Genomic DNA, 20,398 nt, shown 5'->3' with positions numbered 1-20,398 from the left:
ATCCTTTTACCCTTCAGTAAGAAAGCTTAAATAAATTACATTATGTTTATACCACAGTATACTATCTAGTCATTTAAAAAGTTGAAGTAGAATTATATTTATTGATATGGTTATGATTCCAAGACAAACAGTTGGGTGAAATGAGCTGGACCTCTAGCCTGAGAAATGAGCTCTACACAGATCTGTGGGAGATTGCCACCCAGCTCTAGTGCTCTCCTCCATGCTAAATCTGATTATTTTGCTTAAAAATGTAAACAATATTTTCTTTCTGCAAGGGATGTTTCTTTTGCATCCAAGACTTGGGGCATATTTGGATATGCCAGACCTCATCTTTATTATCGTGAAGATTTCAGATAAATTCTTCAAATGATTCTAGCATTCATCTGGTACAAAATATCTTAATGATTCTGTATCTTCAGTAGGATATTGCTTTAGCCATCTTTGTCCCTGAAACAAAATTCTTTATACGAGATATGGTTATAAAGTAGGTGTCAAAGAAGATGAAGTCTAGCTGAATGACTCAATACTTTGAAAATCAGTTTCAACAAGTGGTGAAGAAATTTAATTTAGTGGAGTCAGTGAGCTGTATGACTTAATGGAAAACAGCTTGAATTATAAATTTTGTAACCACTGACAGCCTGTGAAAAAGGTTCAGCATTTACATTGCTATGAGCTTTACAGGAGAATCTTCTATCATCTAGTTTATGTTGTGAGCACAGGATTTCCTTGGATCCCAAAGGGAAATTATTTTGGATTTCAGTGTAAGCTGATAATGACCAAAGGGTAACAACTTCCCTCTGCAAAATTCGGTAAAGTCTTTTTCTTGCTCACTCTTCCTCAGTGTTTACCTGAGCTCATGAATGTTCTACAAGTCCCACTCTGAACTGATGACCAGATAAATAATTAACACATTGTGTGGAGCCCTGGAAAGGTAGACAGAGACTCTCTGAATGGCTGCCAACCCTTGCAGGAAAGGATGAATTTGTCCTGGCTCTACTTGCACTACACTGATATCCTGGTTTTTAAAAGTTGAAAATTGAATTCTAAAAATAAATTATCTCCAGATCAACACTGCGCAGACCAAACAAAATATTTTTCTGATCTATAATCATTTGTGAGTTGCTAGTTGACAATCTCTGATTTAGAGGAAATGACAGGTTCTGGGAAGGAAAGCACTTGTTTCAAATGCTGGCTTTGCCTCAGTGTATGTATGCTTGGGCAACTGTACTTCAGTTCCATCATGTGGTAAAAGGGAATCATCTAGTCTTAAACTATTCTGTTTTGATTTTCTGTTCTTTTGAGAAACAAATAATAATTCTGACTGAATGGAGACAAGGTAAATAACCTGCGGGAGCAAGTTCATCAGACACCAGCTGAGCTTCTAATCAATACAAGCACATTAAGCACAGGATTATTTCAGGACACAACCATGGTACCTACACCAACACCAGCACGGCTAAAAGCACTTTGATTCTTTTGTAAGGCACATGTTGTTCTGTTTGCCTAATCTCCTGATTTTCTGAAAATCATAGTTAATGATGGACTGTTCATTTTGTACAATGTTATCTTGCTCCCCAAGCCACATGATTGTTTCAGGGATGGGCACGAGACCACACTGAATTGAAGAGTCCATTCACCAGGATTCTGAAATTGGGAAAGAAAGAATATTTCTCTTGCAGTAAATGTTAGGAGCTGTTAAAAGTTCAGCACTAGCCTTTAATATAAAAAGGTTAAAGAGACCACTAAGCAAGGAAAGGGAGAAGAATGAGAGGAATATATGAAGTATACAGGCGAGTACTAGAGAATAGAGGATCTTTGTCACCTCAGTGTCTACCCCAATACCTGAAGCTAAGTAGGTAGGCAGCATATCTATTATAAATAAGTGAACTATATAAATTAGATAATAAATTTCAAGTGCACAATTTTTGGTTTATATCAGCACAATCTCTCCCTCTTGCTGTCTCCTTTAAAAAAATGCTCCGATACAGAATCCATTCCATATGCTTTAGGTGTGGTTGAAACTGACTCTCAACTACTGTCCATCGGGGAAAGCACATGACACAGGCCAAGTTAATGAGAAGATTTCATATACCTGTCAACAGTCATTTTGATCCAGAGATGGTTCTGGTTTCAGGATTATTTCAAGACACACACAAAGCCAAGCAGAATTAGGGTATTCATTGAAATTTGATATGCGGATAGAAAACCATAAGGATATTGATATTATAGTTACAAGAATTAATCTTTACCTATGTGTAGATCCAGTTTGGAAATTAAGTCAATACAGTGAGAAACTGGACAAAATGATGGAGAAAGAAACTTCTTCATTTGAATCTCTGAATGCAGCTGTTTCTAAAGCTGGATTTGTTACCTAGCATGAATCAGTAGGTTTTCTCTTAAGCTACTTTGAGTTTGGTCTCTATCATATGCATATCTTATTATACAAAAATTATTTTGAGAAACATAGAAAAATCTATACAAATGTTGTTTATTATTTAGTAATTACTCCCCTTTGACTCTAAAAAAAGTCTCCAGATAAAATTTTCAAAGCATTCAGAATGCTGAAGTATGTTGTAAAATTGTTCATCTATTGCTCTCATGAGAAAAGTGCTGGTTCAAGGTATTTGAAAGATCCACCTTGATGCCTCACATAACCAGTCCAAACAACATGAGTTCTAAGTAAAAGAAATGGACTTACTATGAAACTGCAACTTTAGAGCAAATGTTTATCCCACTCTACCAACCAGATCCTTTTATAAAGAGATTCTAGAGCCACATGGTGAATTCAAATTCCAACTTCTCCATGAAGATTTATTAATTAAGCTATGAGACAATGAACATTTATTGGTTCAGTGTCTATGGCTATCTGCCACACACTGTATGAAGCTCTGAAGATATAAGGAAGAAGAAACTCAAGGCCTGACTCCATGGCACGTACAGTAAAATAAGAAAGGTATACAAGTAAATAATTGCAATATAGTGTAATAGAGACTCTGATGGATGTCTACAGAGGGTGCTTCAGAATAAAGTGTTTCACCAACCTGCAGTTTAGTGTGTGTGTGTGTGTGTGTGTGTGTGTCTGTGTGTGTCTGTGTGTGTGTGTCTGTGTGTGTGTTAAATAATGAGCCAGGCTTTCCACATATAATTTGTTCCATAGTTGTACACAGTTGCATATAGTTGTACATTTCTATAAGTTTTATTCATTCTTGATCACCAAATGACTGGATATTCCCTAAGGACCTAGAAGTCAAAAAATAACCAGAGAACATATGTTTAAAGCCTATTTATTGGGGATTTGGAACCAAGATAGCGGAGTAGAAGGACGTGCTCTCACTCCCTCTTGAGAGGACACCAGAATGACAACTAGCTGCTGGACAATCATCAACAGGGAGACACTGGAACTCACCATAAAAGATACCCTGCATCCAAATACAAAGGAGAAGCCACAATGAAATGGTAGGAAGGGTGCAATCACAGTAAAATAAAATCCCATAATTGCGGGGTGGGTGACTCACAGACTGGAGAACACTTAGACCAGAGAAATCCACCCACTGGAATGAAGGTTCTGAGCCCCACTTCAGGTTCCCAACCTAGGGGTCTGGCAATGGGAGGAGGAATTCCTAGAGAATCAGACTTTGAAGACTAGTGGGATTTGATTGCAAGACTTCAACAGGACTGGGGGAAACAGAGACTCCACTCTTGGAGGGCACGAAAAAAGTAGTGTGTACATCGGGACCCAGGGGAAGGAGCAGTGACCCCAGGGAAGACTGAACCAGACCTACCTGCTAGTGATGGAGGGTCTCCTGCAGAGATGGGTGGTGGCTGTGGCTCATGGTGGGGACAAGGACACTGGCAGCATATGTTCGGGAAGTACTCCTTAGTGTGAGCCTTCCCAGAGTCAGCCATTAGCCCCACCAAAGAGCCCAGGTAGGCTCCAGTGTTGTGTTGCCTCAGGCCAAACAACCAACAGGGAGGGAACCCAGCCCCACCCATCAACAGTCAGATGGATGAAAGTTTTACTGAGCTCTGCCCAACAGAGCAAGAGTCAGCTCTACCCACCACCAGTCGCTCCCATCAGGAAACTTGCAAAAGCCTCTTAGAGAGTCTCATCCACCAGAGGGCAGAAAGCAGAAACAAGAAGAACTACAATCCTGCAGCCTGTGGAACAAAACCCACATTCACAGAAAGATACACAATATGAAAAGGCAGAAGGCTATGTACCAGATGAAGGAACAAGATAAAACCCCAGAGAAACAACTAAATGAAGTGGATATAAGCAACCTTCCAGAAAAAGAATTCAGAATAATGATAGTGAAGATGATCCAGGACCTCGGAAAAAGAATGGAGGCAAAGATGGAGAAGATGTAAGAAATGTTTAACAAAGACCTAGAAGAATTCAAGAACAAACAAACAGATTTGAACAACACAATAACTGAAATGAAAAATATACTAGAAGGATTCAATAGCAGAATAACTGAGGCAGAAGAATGGATAAGTGACCTGGAAGACAGAATGGTGGAATTCACCACTGCAGAACAGAATAAAGGAAAAAGAATGAAAAGAAATGAAGACAGCCAAAGAGATATCTAGGACAACATTATATGCAACAATATTCACATTATAGGGGCCCCAGAAGGAGAAGAGAGAGAGAAAGGACCCCAGAAAATATTTGAAGAGATTATAGTTGAAAACTTCCCTAAAATGGGAAAGGAAATAGCCACCCAAGTCCAGGAAGCACAGAGAGTCCCATACAGGATAAACCCAAGGAGAAACACGCTGAGACACATAGTAATCAAATGGCAAAAATAAAGACAAACAAAAATTATTGAAAGCAGCAAGGGAAAGATGAAAAGTAACATACAAGGGAACTCCCATAAGTTTAACAGCTGATTTCTCAGCAGAAACTCTACAAACCAGAAGGGTGTGGCATAATATACTTAAAGTGATGAAAGGGAAGAACCTACAACCAAGATTACTCGAACTGGAAAGGATCTCATTCAGATTCCATGGAGAAATCAAAAGCTTTACAGACAAGCAAAAGCTAAGAGAATTCAGCATCACCAAACCAGCTCTACAACAAATGCTAAAGGAACTTCTCTAAGTGGGAAACACAAGAGAAGAAAAGAACCTGCAAAAACAAACCCAAAACAATTAAGAAAATGGGCATAGGAACATACATATTGATAATTACCTTAAACGTGAATGGATTAAATGTTCCAACCAAAAGACACAGGCTTACTGAATGGATAGAAAAACAAGACCCATCTATATGCTGTCTACAAGAGACCCACTTCAGACCTAGAGACACATACAGACTGAAAGTGAGGGGATGGAAAAAAGATGTTCCATGCAAATGGAAATCAAAAGAAAGCTGGAGTAGCAATACTCATATCAGATAAAATAGACTTTAAAATAAAGAATGTTACAAGAGACAAGAAAGGACACTACATAATAATCAAGGGATCAATCCAAGAAGATATAACAATTATAAATATATATGTACCCAACATAGGAGCACCTCAATACATAAGGCAACTGCTAACAACTATAAAAGAAAAATCGACAGTAACACAATAATAGTGGGGGACTATAACACCTCACTTACACCAATGGACAGATCACCCAAAATGAAAATAAATAAGGAAACAGAAGCTTTAAATGACACAACTGACCAGATAGATTTAATTGATATTTATAGGACATTCCATCCAGAAACAGCAGATTACACTTTCTTCTCAAGTGCACATGGAACATTCTGCAAGATAGACCATATCTTGGGTCACAAATCAAACCACAGTAAATTTAAGAAAATTGAAATCATATCAAGCATCTTTTCTGACCACAACGCTATGAGATTAGAAATGAATTACAGGGAAAAAACCGTAAAAAACCCAAATACATGGAGTTAAACACTACATTACTAAATAACCAAGAGATCACTAAAAAAATCAAAGAGGAAATCAAAAAATACCTAGAGACAAATGACAATGAAAACACGATGATCCAAACCTGTGGAATGCAGCAAAAGCAGTTTTAAGAGGGAAGTTTATAGCTATACAAGCCTACATCAAGAAACAAGAAAAATCTCAAATAAAAAACCTAAACTTACACCTATAGGAACTACAGAAAGAAGAAGAAACAAAACCCAAAGTTAGCAGAAGGAAAGAAATCATAAAGATCAGAGCAGAAATAATGAAATAGAAAGAAAGAAAACAATAGTAAAGATCAATAAAACTAAAATCTGGTTCTTTGAGAAGATAAAATTGATAAACCATTAGCCAGACTCATCGAGAAAAAGAGGGAGAGGAATCAAACCAATAAAATTAGAAATTAAAAAGGAGAAGTTACAACAGACACAGCAGAAATACAAAGCATCCTAAGAGGCTACTACAAGCAATTCTCTGCCAATAAAATGGACAACCTGGAAGAAATGGACAAATTCTTTGAAAGGTATAACCTTCCAAGACTGAACCAGGAAGAAATAGAAAATGTGAACGGACCAATCACAAGTAATGAAATTGAAACTGTGAATAAAAATCTTCCAACAAACAAATGTCCAGGACCAGATGGCTTCACAGGTGAATTCTATCTAACATTTAGAGAAGAGCTATCACCCATCCTTCTCAAACTCTTCCAAAAAATTGTGGAGGAAGGAACACTCCCAAACTCATTCTATGAGGCCACCATCACCATGATACCAAAACCAGGCAAAGATACTACAAAAAAAGAAAATTACAGACCAATATCACTGATGAATATAGATGCAAATATCCTCAACAAAATACTAGAAAATAGAATCCAACAACACATTAAAAGGATCATACACCTTGATCAAGTGGGATTTATCCCAGGGATGCAAGGATTCTTCAATATACGCAAGTCAATCAAAGTGATACTCTATATTAACAAAATGAAGAATAAAAACCATATGATCATCTCAATAGATGCAGAAAAGTTTTTGACAAAATTAAACACCGATTTATGATAAAAATTCTACACAAAGTGGGCATGGAGGGAACCTACCTCAACATAATAAAGACCATATACAACAAACCCACAGCAAACATCATTCTCAATGGTGAAAAACTGAAAGCATTTCCTCTAAGATTAGGAACAAGACAATGATGTCCACTCTCACCACTATTATTCAACATAGATTTGGGAGTCCTAGCCATGGCAATCAAAGAACAAAAAGAAATAAAAGGAATACAAATTGGAAAAGAAGAAGTAAAACTGTCACTGTTCGCAGATGATATGATACTATACATAGAGAATCCTAAAGATGCCACCAGAAAACTACTGGAGCTAATCAATGATTTGGTAAAGTTTCAGGATACAAAATTAATGCACAGAAATCTCTTGTATTCCTATACACTAATGATGAAAAACCTTAAAGAAAAATTAAGGAAACACTCCCATTTATCATTGCAATAAAAAGAATAAAATACCTAGGTATAAACCTATCAAGGGAGACAAAAGACCTGTATGCAGAAAACTATAAGACACTGATGGAAAGAAATTAAAGATGATACAAACAGATGGAGAGATATACCATGTTCTTGGATTGGAAGAATCAATATTGTGAAAATGCCTATATTACTGAAAGCAAACTATAGATTCAATGCAATCACTTTCAAATTACCAATGGCATTTTTTATGGAACAAGAAAAAAAAATCTTAAATTTGTATGGAGACAAAAAAGACCCCAAATAGCCAAAGCAGTCTTGAGGGAAAAAAACGGAGCTGGAGGAATCAGACTCCCTGACTTCAGACTGTACTGCAAAACTACAGTAATCAAGACAATATGGTACTGGCACAAAAACAGAAACATAGATCAATGGAACAAAATAGAAAGCCCAGAGATAAATCCATACACCTATGGTCAACTAATCTATGACAAAGGAGGCAATGATATACAATGGAGAAAAGACAGCCTCTTCAATAATGGTGCTGGGAAAACTGGACATCTACATGTAAAATGATAAAATCAGAAAACTTCCTAACACCATACACAAAAATAAACTCAAAATGGATTAGAGATCTAAATGTAAGATGAGACACTATAAAACTCTTAGAGGAAAACATAAGAAGAACACTCTTTGACATAAATCACAGCAAGATCTTTTTTGATCCACCTCCTAGAGTAATGGAAATAAAACCAGAAGTAAACAAATGGAACCTAATGAAACTTCAAAGCTTTTTCACAGCAAAGGAAACTACAAACAAGACAAAAAGACAACTCTTATAATGGGAGAAAATATTTGCAAATGAATCAATGGACAAAGGATCAATCTCCAAAATATATAAATAGCTCATGCAGCTCAATATTAAAAAAACAAACAACCCAATCCAAAAATGGGTAGAAGACCTAAGTAGACATTTGTCCAAAGAAGACATATAGATGGCCAAGAAGCACATGAAAAGCTGCTCAACATCATTAATTATTAGAGAAATGCAAATCAGAACTACAATGAGGTATCACCTCACACCAGTTAGAATGGGCATCATCAGAAAATCTACAAACAACCAATGCTGGAGAGGGTATGGAGAGAAGGGAACCCTCTTGCACTGTTGGTGGGAATGTAAATAGATACAGTCACTATGGAGAACAGTATGGAGGTTCCTTAAAAAACTAAAAATAGAATTACCATATGACCCAGCAATCCCACTACTGGGCATATACCCTGAGAAAACCATAATTCAAAAAGACACATGCACCCCAATGTTCATTGCAGCACTATTTACAATAGCCAGGTCATGGAAGCAATCTAAATGCCCATCAACAGATGAATGGATAAAGAAGATGTGGTACATTTATACAATGGAATATTACTCCGCCATAAAAAAGGAACGAAACTGGGTCATTTGCAGAGACGTGGATAGAGCTAGAGACTGTCATACAGAGTGAAGTAATTCAGAAAAAGAAAAACAAATATTGTATATTAACGCATATATGTGGAACCTAGAAAAATGGTATAGATGAACCAGTTTGAAGGGCAAAAATTGAGACACAGATGTAGAGAACAAACATATGGACATCAAGGGGGAAAGTGGCAGGGGGTTGGGGGTGGTGGTGTGATGAATTGGGCGAGTGGGATTGACATGTATACACTGATGTGTATAAAATTGATGACAAATAAGGACCTGCTGTATAAAATAATAAATAAAATAAAATTCAAAAAAATAAAATAAAAAAATAAAACCTGTTTATTCACTAGGTTCCTTTTATCATCTATTTAAGTTGAAATTAAGTTAATAGGCTGAGATTCAATAGGTTTTTTTTTAGAATTTTAAATGTATTAGCACAAAGATTTAAATATTGAGTATTTCTGTAGAAAATAAGAACTATATTTACCTTTATTACCAAATACTACAAGTTAGTCTTTTTTTTAGAAGGAAATTTTTAAATGTCTATAAAGTCAACATTTTAAGAAACATACATTTTTCAAGCACTATTTTACCTTAACATTAAAATAAATAATAATAAAAAATAAATTAAACAACTCCCATGGGAATTAAATAGCAATTAGCACATGGTGAACAAAGGGGATTTGTTGAAGACCTGTGCCCCACTGGAGACTCTGTGGATTTCCTGATGTAGTGATGTGGCCTAATGTTCTGTTTTCATAGAAATCAGAGGAGTGTGCCCAAGATTAGGGCCATCTGTGACCAGTGTCACAGGCAGTTTCTCCTCCCAAGAGAAGTGAAGGAGTTTTTTGCATACAGCATGAATGACAGCAAGCATCAGTAAGCCTGGCCTGAGGACAAGAAAAAAGAAATTTTCCCTCCAAGATGAAGTGGGAGGGAAATTTATACCCCAGAACATGCCACCTATTTGATTCTTCATCTGGCAACTCTACTTTAGCAAATTATGATGTTGGAATACGTCCTCCTTGCTAATAGAGTATCAGTGTGCAGAATGCTTAAAACCTGTGAATATGCTGTCTGGGGTACATCTCACTGCACCTGTCAGAAAGCTTCATCTGTTTCATGCCACCATAGGCACTGACCAGTTCCTCTCAACTCCCCACACACCAGTTTCTCCTTGCTTGCCTTACAGCATTTCACCTTCCCTCACTCACCTAGTTAATTTCACGTGGTTCTGATGATTCCTCCACATTGTTTTCATCTGACTACATAGCTTCTCTACTTGCTACCCTAAAATTATCTTTTAAAAATCCCATTCAATTCAGAATAGCCTCATTAAAGAATTTAAGACAATTTTCGAAATGTATTTTACAGAAAGAAATAGGAAGGAACATGAATATTAGCTTTAGCAAGTAATGCTTATAACTCTGCTATTGCATGCTTTGCTAGTACATAGAGCCCCAAAAGCTATAAGCAAAAATATAAATTGTATATATAACAAAATCCTAATATAAAATAGCATGAAAACAGACATTATCCTATCTCTGAGAAGCTCTGTAAAGTGGTTGAACTGCCTATAAATATAATGATAGAATTATAACCATGAGCAGTTGTCACTATCTAGAGATAAGAAATACAGAGTTCCATTTGTTGGCTTTGCCGCTGATGAATCATACACAGTCAATTAACCTCCGTGAAACATTACTTGGTACCTTTCTATTTCACAGTAATGTTTTGAACATTTGGATGAATATGAATTAGTAAAGTTTTGTTTATTAAGTGGCTACAGTCCAAAACATGGAGAACAGAAAATAGAACAATACATGCCCAGGTGTGATAATCAAATATATTGCATTGTTGGTACCTTTTATTGATTGATTATTTATTGATTGCAAACTTTCTTTTAGGTGTTGCGGTTACTTGCTTTTATTATTTTTGGTTATTTTTTATTAGATCAATTCTTTTATTTTTTTAAAGGCTTTATTTAATTTGTTACAATATTGCTTCTTTTTTATGTTTTGGTTTTTTGGCCGCGAGGTATGTGGGATCTTAGCTCCCCAACCAGGGATGGAACCCACACCCCCTACATTGGAAGGCGAAGTCTTAACCACTGGACTGAAAGGGAATTCCCGAGCAATTCTTTTAGAAATGACTGTACTCTTATTAATGTCATATTAAACACTAGAAATGTTATGTTGAATTTGAATGAATATAATAGGAAAATAAATTTTTACCTCAAAAGAACAAGCATGGGGCTTCCCTGGTGGAGCAGTGGTTGGGAGTCCACCTGCCGATGCAGGGAACGCGGGTTTGTGCCCTGGTCCGGGAAGATCCCACATGCTGCGGAGAGGCTGGGCCCGTGAGCCACGGCCGTTGAGCCTGCGCGTCCGGGGCCTGTGCTCCGCAGCGGGAGAAGCCAGAACAGTGAGAGGCCCGCGTACCACAAAAAAAAAAGAACAAGCATGGATTTACCCTTATATTTAAATACATCTGTTGATATAAATTGCTTGGCAGGAAACATATGTTGTGTTTAAAACTGATCTTACATTTGGAAATTTGAGCTGAGCTACCCTGAACTTTTTAGCTAGGTTAACTTATAGTCTTCAAAGTTGTAAATGGTTTCTTTCCACATGTACAGTCAAGGTTACTGAGTACAAAAGTAAGACTTTAGTATTATATTTTCTTCTACATTAAAAGATATAGAGGTTGGGGGAAATATATTTATTTTAAAATACAAAACTTTAATTAAAGGTGGCCACAAAAGCTTTACTTAGAAAGAACTTGTGGAATGTTATTAAATGTTGCCACCTTCAGGACAAATTTTAAAATAACACTGAAAGGACAGGATTAAAGATACAGTATTCTTGCTATGATTAAATATTCAGTCTACAATACTGATGCAAAATTATCTACTTAGACTTTTTTAAGGCATCTAAAAATCTTTAAAAATTATTCTCATACTCAGCTAAATACCTAAAAACTTCAGCTAGAGTATGCTTATCTAATAGTCACCCACTATAGATATTTATTTAAGAAACATTGGTAGATTATTATTATGCCTATTAGGCACTGTTCTAGATGTTGAAGATACAGAGATGACAAAGATATATATCAAGTACATTCAAGGAGTCCACATTCTAGAGGGGGGAATCAATACGTAAATGGAATATTCCAATATTGTGATAAATGTTCTGATAGAAGTAAACAGCCTGTTATAGAAGAACATGAGCCAAACGCCTCACTCCAGAGGATAAGAAAGAAGCAGTGAGGAAAGCATGATGGAAGTGGCAACTGAGCTTAGTCTGTTATTATAATAACTCTGTTATTATAATGTTATATGTTATATCTATAATTAGATTGTTTCCCTTTTGCTTTCTATTAAAATAAAGAGAGAAAAAAGAATACTCAAAAATAGCACAATTATCATGTCTACTGGTGTGTACCTGAAACGGAGGTTATGTTCACTGAAATAAGTTATTTCATAGCTTATGTAGATATTTTCTTACCTTTCAAATTTCCTTTTGGTAGTCTTTAACAAATTTCCTATGGCGTCTTCATGGAGCAACCTTGGGGGAAAAAATATGCTGTCATTTCTCCTGCTCATATTCTAGGTCTGGACAATACAAATGAATTAAAGGCACTGGGTTGATTGGCAGAAGCTGTCTTTCTCAAATGGTCCACAAACAGCAAAGAAAAATCCTCCTAGAATTCACCATGCTGTCTGTATTCCTCTCCATCATGAGAGGAAATTTTTGTTCTAATAAAAATCAGTACAAAATTCCCATTCCCATTATCCCACTTTCCACATAAATGGCCTCTGAGACAGCTCCTATCTTTAATTTAAATGTGTTACCATTGTTATATATATGTGCAATATATATGAGATGTATCTATAAAGCAGTAAAATAAAGTGGCATATGAGCTGGTCAGATGTGTTCTACCTGAAAATTGGCTATTCCTCCATTAGCCAAGGAGGATTTTGATCTGCTCTTGACTGTAATAATTTCTCCAAAATGTCACTGCAGGATTTTTTTTTTTAACATCTTTATTGGAGTATAATTGTTTTACAATGGTATGTTAGTTTCAGCTTCACAACAAAATGAATCAGTTATATATACACATATATTCCCATATCTCTTCCCGCTTGCGTCTCCCTCCCTCCCACCCTCCCTATCCCACCCCTCCAGGCGGTCACAAAGCACTGAGCTGATCTCCCTGTGCTATGCGGCTGCTTCCCACTAGCTAACTGCCTTACGTTTGGTAGTGTATATATGTCCATGCCTCTTTATCGCTTTGTCACAGTTTATCCTTCCCCCTCCCCATAGCCTCAAGTCCATTCTCTAGTAAGTCTGTGTCTTTATTCCTGTTTCACCCCTAGGTTTTTCATGACATTTTTTTTTTAATTCCATATATATGTGTTAGCATACGGTATTTGTCTCTCTCTTTCTGACTTACTTCACTCTGTATGACAGACTCTAGGTCTATCCACCTCATTACAAATAGCTCAATTTCGTCTCTTTTTATGGCTGAGTAATATTCCATTGTATATATGTGCCACATCTTCTTTATCCATTCATCCGATGATGGACACTTAGGTTGTTTCCATCTCTGGGCTATTGTAAATAGAGCTGCAATGAACATTTTGATACATGACTCTTTTTGAATTATGGTTTTCTCAGGTATATGCCCAGTAGTGGGATTGCTGGGTCATATGGTAGTTCTATTTGTAGCTTTTTAAGGAACCTCCATACTGTTCTCCACAGTGGCTGTATCAATTTACATTCCCACCAACAGTGTAAGAGGGTTCCCTTTTCTCCACACCCTCTCCAGCATTTATTGTTTCTAGATTTTTTGATGATGGCCATTCTGACTGGTGTGAGATGATATCTCATTGTAGTTTTGATTTGCATTTCTCTAATGATTAGTGATGTTGAGCATTCTTTCATGTGTTTGTTGGCACTCTGTATATCTTCTTTGGAGAAATGTCTATTTAGGTCTTCTGCCCATTTTTGGATTGGGTTGTTTGTTCTTTTGTTATTAAGCTGCATGAGCTGCTTATAAATTTTGGAGATTAATCCTTTGTCAGTTGCTTCATTTGCAAATATTTTCTCCCATTCTGAGGGTTGTCTTTTGGTCTTCTTTATGGTTTCCTTTGCTGCGCAAAAGCTTTTAAGTTTCATTAGGTGCCATTTGTTTACTTTTGTTTTTATTTCCATTTCTCTAGGAGGTGGGTCAAAAAGGACCTTGCTGTGATTTATGTCATAGAGTGTTCTGCCTATGTTTTCCTCTAAGACTTTGATGGTATCTGGCCTTACATTTAGGTCTTTAATCCATTTTGAGCTTATTTTTGTGTATGGTGTTAGGGAGTGATCTAATCTCATACTTTTACATGTAGCTGTCCAGTTTTCCCAGCACCACTTATTGAATAGGCTGTCCTTTCTCCACTGTACATTTCTGCCTCCTTTGTCAAAGATAAGGTGACCATATGTGCGTGGGTTTATCTCTGGGCTTTCTATCCTGTTCCATTGATCTATCTTTCCGTTATGGTGCCAGTACCATACCGTCCTGATAACTGTAGCTTTGTAGTATAGTCTGAAGTCTGGGAGCCTGATTCCTCCAGTTCCTTCTTTCGTTCTCAAGATTGCTTTGGCTATTCGGGGTCTTTTGTGTTTCCATACAAATTGTGAAATTTTTTGTTCTAGTTCTGTGAAAAATGCCAGTGGTAGTTTGATAGGGATTGCATTGAATCTATAGATTGCTTTGGGTAGTAGAGTCATTTTCACAATGTTGATTCTTCCAATCCAAGAACATGGTATATCTCTCCATCTATTTGTATCATCTTTAATTTCTTTCATCAGTGTCTTATAATTTTCTGCATACAGATCTTTTGTCTCCTTAGGTAGGTTTATTCCTAGATATTTTATTCTTTTTGTTGCAATGGTAAATGGGAGTGTTTTCTTGACTTCACTTTCAGATTTTTCATCATTAGTATATAGGAATGCCAGAGATTTCTGTGCATTAATTTTGTATTCTGCCACTTTACCAAATTCATTGATTAGCTCTAGTAGTTTTCTGGTAGCATCTTTAGGGTTCTCTATGTATAGGATCATGTCATCTGCAAACAGTGACAGCTTTACTTCTTCTTTTCTGATTTGGATTCCTTTTATTTCCTTTTCTTCTCTGATTGCTGTGGCTAAAACTTCCAAAACTATGTTGAATAAGAGTGGTGAGAGTGGGCAACCTTGTCTTGTTCCTGATCTTAGTGGAAATGCTTTCAGTTTTTCACCATTGAGGATGATGTTTGCTGTGGGCTTGTCATATATGGCCTTTATTATGTTGAGGAAAGTTCCCTCTATGCCTACTTTCTGCAGGGTTTTTATCATAAATGGGTGTTGAATTTTGTCAAAAGCTTTCTCTGCATCTATTGAGATGATCATATGGTTTTTCTCCTTCAGTTTGTTAATATGGTTTATCACATTGATAGATTTGCGTATATTGAAGAATCCTTGCATTCCTGGAATAAACCCCACTTGATCATGGTGTATGATCCTTTTAATGTGCTGTTGGATTCTGTTTGCTAGTATTTTGTTGAGGATTTTTGCATCTATGTTCATCAGTGATATTGGCCTGTAGTTTTCTTTCTTTGTGACATCCTTGTCTGGTTTTGGTATCAAGGTGATGGTGGCCTCGTAGAAGGAGTTTGGGAGTGTTCCTCCCTCTGCTATATTTTGGAAGAGTTTGAGAAGGATAGGTGTTAGCTCTTCTCTAAATGTTTGATAGAATTCACCTGTGAAGCCATCTGGTCCTGGGCTTTTCTTTGTTGGAAGATTTTTAATCACAGTTTCAATTTCAGTGCTTGTGATTGGTCTGTTCATATTTTCTATTTCTTCCTGATTCAGTCTTGGCAGGTTGTGAATTTCTAAGAATTTGTCCATTTCTTCCAGATTGTCCATTTTATTGGCATAGAGTTGCTTGTAGTAATCTCTCATGATCTCTTTTATTTCTGCAGTGTCAGTTGTTACCTCTCCTTTTTCATTTCTAATTCTATTGATTTGAGTCTTCTCCCTTTTTTTTCTTGATGAGTCTGGCTAGTGGTTTATCTATTTTGTTTATCTTCTCAAAGAACCAGCTTTTAGTTTTATTGATCTTTGCTATTGTTTCCTTCATTTCTTTTTCATTTATTTCTGATCTGATTTTTATGATTTCTTTCCTTCTGCTAGCTTTGGGGTTTTTTTGTTCTTCTTTCTCTAATTGCTTGAGGTGAAAGGTTAGGTTGTTTATTCGAGATGTTTCCTGCTTCTTAAGGTGGGCTTGTATTGCTATAAACTTCCCCCTTAGAACTGCTTTTGCTGCATCCCACAGGTTTTGGGTCGTTGTGTCTCCATTGTCATTTGTTTCTAGGTATTTTTTGATTTCCTCTTTGATTTCTTCAGTGATCACTTCATTATTAAGTAGTGTATTGTTTAGCCTCCATGTGTTTGTATTTTTTACAGATCTTTTCCTGTAATTGATATCTAGTCTCATGGCGTTGTGGTCAGAAAAGATACTTGATACAATTTCAATTTTCTTAAATTTACCAAGGCTTGATTTGTGACCCAAGATATGACCTATCCTGGAGAATGTTCCATGAGCACTTGAGAAAAATGTGTATTCTGTTGTTTTTGGATGGAATGTCCTATAAATATCAACTAACTCCATCTCGTTTAATGTATCATTTAAAGCTTGTGTTTCCTTATTTATTTTCATTTTGGATGATCTGTCCATTGGTGAAAGTGGGGTGTTAAAGTCTCCTACTATGAATGTGTTACTGTCGATTTCCCCTTTTATGGTTGTCAGTATTTGCCTTATGTATTGAGCTGCACCTATGTTGGGTGCATAAATATTTACAATTGTTATATCTTCCTCTTGGATCGATCCCTTGATCATTATGTAGTGTCCTTCTTTGTCTCTTCTAATAGTCTTTGTTTTAAAGTCTATTTTGTCTGATATGAGAATTGCTACTCCAGCTTTCTTTTGGTTTCCATTTGCATGAAATACCTTTTTCCATCCCCTTACTTTCAGTCTGTATGTGTCTCTAGGTCTGAAGTGGGTCTCTTGTAGACAGCAAATATATGGGTCTTGTTTTTGTATCCATTCAGCCAATCTGTGTCTTTTGGTGGGAGCATTTAGTCCATTTACGTTTAAGGTAATTATCGATATGTGTGTTCCTATTTCCATTTTCTTAATTGTTTTGGGTTCGTTATTGTAGGTCCTTTCCTTCTTTTGTGTTTCTTGCCTAGAGAAGTTCCTTTAGCAGTTGTTGTAGAGCTGGTTTGGTGGTGCTGAACTCTCTCAGCTTTTGCTTGTCTGTAAAGGTTTTAATTTCTCCATCAAATCTGAATGAGATCCTTGCTGGGTAGAGTAATCTTGGTTGCAGGTTTTTCTCCTTCAACACTTTCAATATGTCCTGCCACTCCTTCTGGCTTGCAGAGTTTCTGCTGAAAGATCAGCTGTTAACCTTATGGGGATTCCCTTGTGTGTTATTTGTTGTTTTTCCCTTGCTGCTTTTAATATGTTTTCTTTGTATTTAATTTTTGACAGTTTGATTAATATGTGTCTTGGTGTATTTCTTCTTGGATTTATCCTGTATGGGACTCTCTGTGCTTCCTGGACTTGATTAACTATTTCCTTTCCCATATTAGGGAAGTTTTCAACTATAATCTCTTGAAATATTTTCTCAGTCCCTTTCTTTTTCTCTTCTTCTTCTGGAACCCCTATAATTCGAATGTTGGTGCGTTTAATGTTGTCCCAGAGGTCTCTGAGACTGTCCTCAGTTCTTTTCATTCTTTTTTCTTTATTCTGCTCTGCAGTAGTTATTTCCACTATTTTATCTTCCAGGTCACTTATCCGTTCTTCTGCCTCAGTTATTCTGCTATTGATCCCATCTAGAGTATTTTTCATTTCATTTATTGTGTTGTTCATCGTTGCTTGTTTCATCTTTAGTTCTTCTAGGTCCTTGTTAACTGATTCTTGCAATTTGTCCATTCTATTGTCCATTCTATCTCCAAGATTTCGGATCAACCTTACTATCATTATTCTGAATTCTTTTTCAGGTAGACTGCCTATTTCCTCTTCATTTGTTAGGTCTGGTGGGTTTTTATCTTGCTCCTTCATCTGCTGTGTGTTTTTCTGTCTTTTCATTTTGCTTATCTTACTGTTTGGGGTCTCCTTTTTTGCAGGCTGAAGGTTCGTAGTTCCTGTTGTTTTTTGTGTCTGTCCCCAGTGGCTAAGGTTGGTTCGGTGGGTTGTGTAGGCTTCCTGGTGGAGGGTACTAGTGCCTGTGTTCTGGTGGATGAGGCTGGATCTTGTCTTTCTGGTGGGCAGGTCCACGTCTGGTGTGTGTTTTGGGGTGTCTGTAGACTTATTATGATTTTGGGCAGCCTCTCTGCTAATGGGTGGGGTTGTGTTCCTGTCTTGCTAGTTGTTTGGCATAGGCTGTCCAGCACTGTAGCTTGCTGGTCGTTGAGTGAAGCTGGGTGCTGGCGTTGAGATGGAGATCTCTCGGAGATTTTTGCTGTTTGATATTATGTGCAGCTGGGAGGCCTCTTGTGGACCAGTGTCCTGAAGTTGGCTGTCCCACCTCAGAGGCACAGCACTGACTCCTGGCTGCAGCACCAAGAGCCTTTCATCCACAGGGCTCCTTAATTTGGAATGATTCGTTGTCTATTCAGGTATTCCACAGATGCAGGGTATATCAAGTTGATTGTGGAGCTTTAATCCGCTGCTTCTGAGGCTGCTGGGAGAGATTTCCCTTTCTCTTCTTTGTTCTCACAGTTCCCAGGGGCTCAGCTTTGGATTTGGCCCCGCCTGTGCGTGTAGGTTGCCAGAGGGCGTCTGTTCTTTGCTCAGACAGGACGGGGTTAAAGGAGCCGCTGATTCGGAGGCTCTGGCTCACCCAGGCCGGGGGGGTAGGGAGGGGCACGGAGTGCGGGGCGGGCCTGCAGCGGCAGAGGCCGGCGCTGCAGCCTGAGGCGCGCCGTGCGCTCTCCCGGGGGAGCCGTCCCTGGATCCCGGGACCCTGGCAGTGGCGGGCTGCACAGGCTCCCCGGAAGGGCGTGTGGCTAGTGACCTGTGTTCGCACACAGGCCTCCTGGCGGCGGCAGCAGCGGCCTTAGCGTCCCATGTCCGTCTCTGGGCTCCGCACTCTTAGCCGCGGCTCGCGCCCGTCCCTGGAGCTCTCTCAAGCAGCGTTCTTAATCCCCTCTCCTCGTGCACCAGGAAACAAAGAGGGACGTAAAAGTCTCTTGCCTCTTCGGCAGGTCCAGACCCCTCCCCGGACTCTCTCCTGGCCAGCCGCAGCGCACCAACGCCCTGCAGGCTGTGTTCACGCCGCCAACCTCAGTCCTCTCCCGGCGCTCCGACAAAAGCCGGAGCCTCAGCTCCCAGCCCCGCCCGCTCCGGCGGGCGAGCAGACAAGCCTCTCGGCTGGTGAGTGCCAGTCGGCCCGATCCTCTGCGCTGGAATCTGTCCGCTTTGCCCTCCGCACCCCTGTTGCTGTGCTCTCCTCCGCGGCTCCCAAGCTCCCCCACTCCGCCTCCCGAAGTCTCCACCCGCGAAGGGGCTTCCTAGTGTGTGGACACTTTTCCTCCTTCACAGCTCTCTCCCGCTGGTGCAGGACCCGTCCCTATCCTTTTGTCTCTGTTTAGTTTTTCCTTTTGCCCTAACCAGGTACATGGGGGGTTCCTTGCCTTTTGGGAGGTCTGAGGTCTTCTGCCAGCGTTCAGTAGGTGCTCCGTAGGAGTTGTTCCACGCGTAGATGTATTTCTGGTGTATCTGTGGAGAGGAAGGTGATCTCCGCGTCTTACTCTTCCGCCATCTTCCCGGAAGTCCTCCCTGCCATCTTCCCGGAAGTCCTCCTGCAGGTTTTTTAAATAAAAATTATTATTATCTTCACTACCTTTGGAAATAAAATTATTTCAGTCGGAGAAAATTGAAATAGAATCATTGATTGAAGGAATTATACAGGTAGATAAGTATCAATACTTAAACTCACTATAGAAAACAACAGATCAAATCAAAGCAATTTCTACTCGTATGAATTTGAAAGAGAACAACAAAAAAAAAGAGTAGAGTGCTGAATTATGTCTTTTATTTTTGTAGAAGAAGAGAAAAAAATCCAAATCTGAATAAAATAGTTCATAGTCTTTCCTGATAAAATGTCATTCAGGTGCACTAATTGGAGTACAAGAGCTTGTTATTTTTTAATGTTACTTACGAAACTTCTGTTCAAGTTGAAACACTAATTATAAACTTAATTGCACATGTCAGCAAGCAATGTTCCTCTTGAGGTACCACCTCCAAATGAAGATAATGAATGGGTGGCTCTTTTATCCCAGACTTAGCTTGTCTTCCATGTGACTGCATCTTTCTTTCCAGAAACATTCACTACAGAGATAGGTTGCACTCCAGTTTTATATGATAAATTATGTAAACAATTTAACCTTAAAAGTCAGTTCATACTGAACCAGAAATTACAAAAAAAAAATTCTTC

The 20,398-nt window shown here is 38.2% G+C and overlaps 1 long non-coding RNA gene across 1 annotated transcript; it reads right to left on the bottom strand.

Moving 5' to 3' along the window:
* Positions 1 to 10,680: 10,680 nt before the first annotated feature.
* On the bottom strand, positions 10,681 to 19,722 carry LOC307188951. The gene is made up of 3 exons (XR_013829084.1): positions 19,596 to 19,722; positions 12,375 to 12,434; positions 10,681 to 11,262 (listed from the first exon to the last, which is right to left on the bottom strand). It is a non-coding gene; the product is annotated as an uncharacterized lncRNA (long non-coding RNA).
* Positions 19,723 to 20,398: the final 676 nt, after the last annotated feature.

Source organism: Stenella coeruleoalba (assembly GCF_951394435.1).
Source record: "Stenella coeruleoalba genome assembly, chromosome: 1".
Lineage (NCBI taxonomy): Eukaryota > Metazoa > Chordata > Mammalia > Artiodactyla > Delphinidae > Stenella > Stenella coeruleoalba.
The sequence above is the reverse complement of the archived record's forward strand: the minus strand, read 5'-3'. Positions and strand labels throughout refer to the sequence as shown.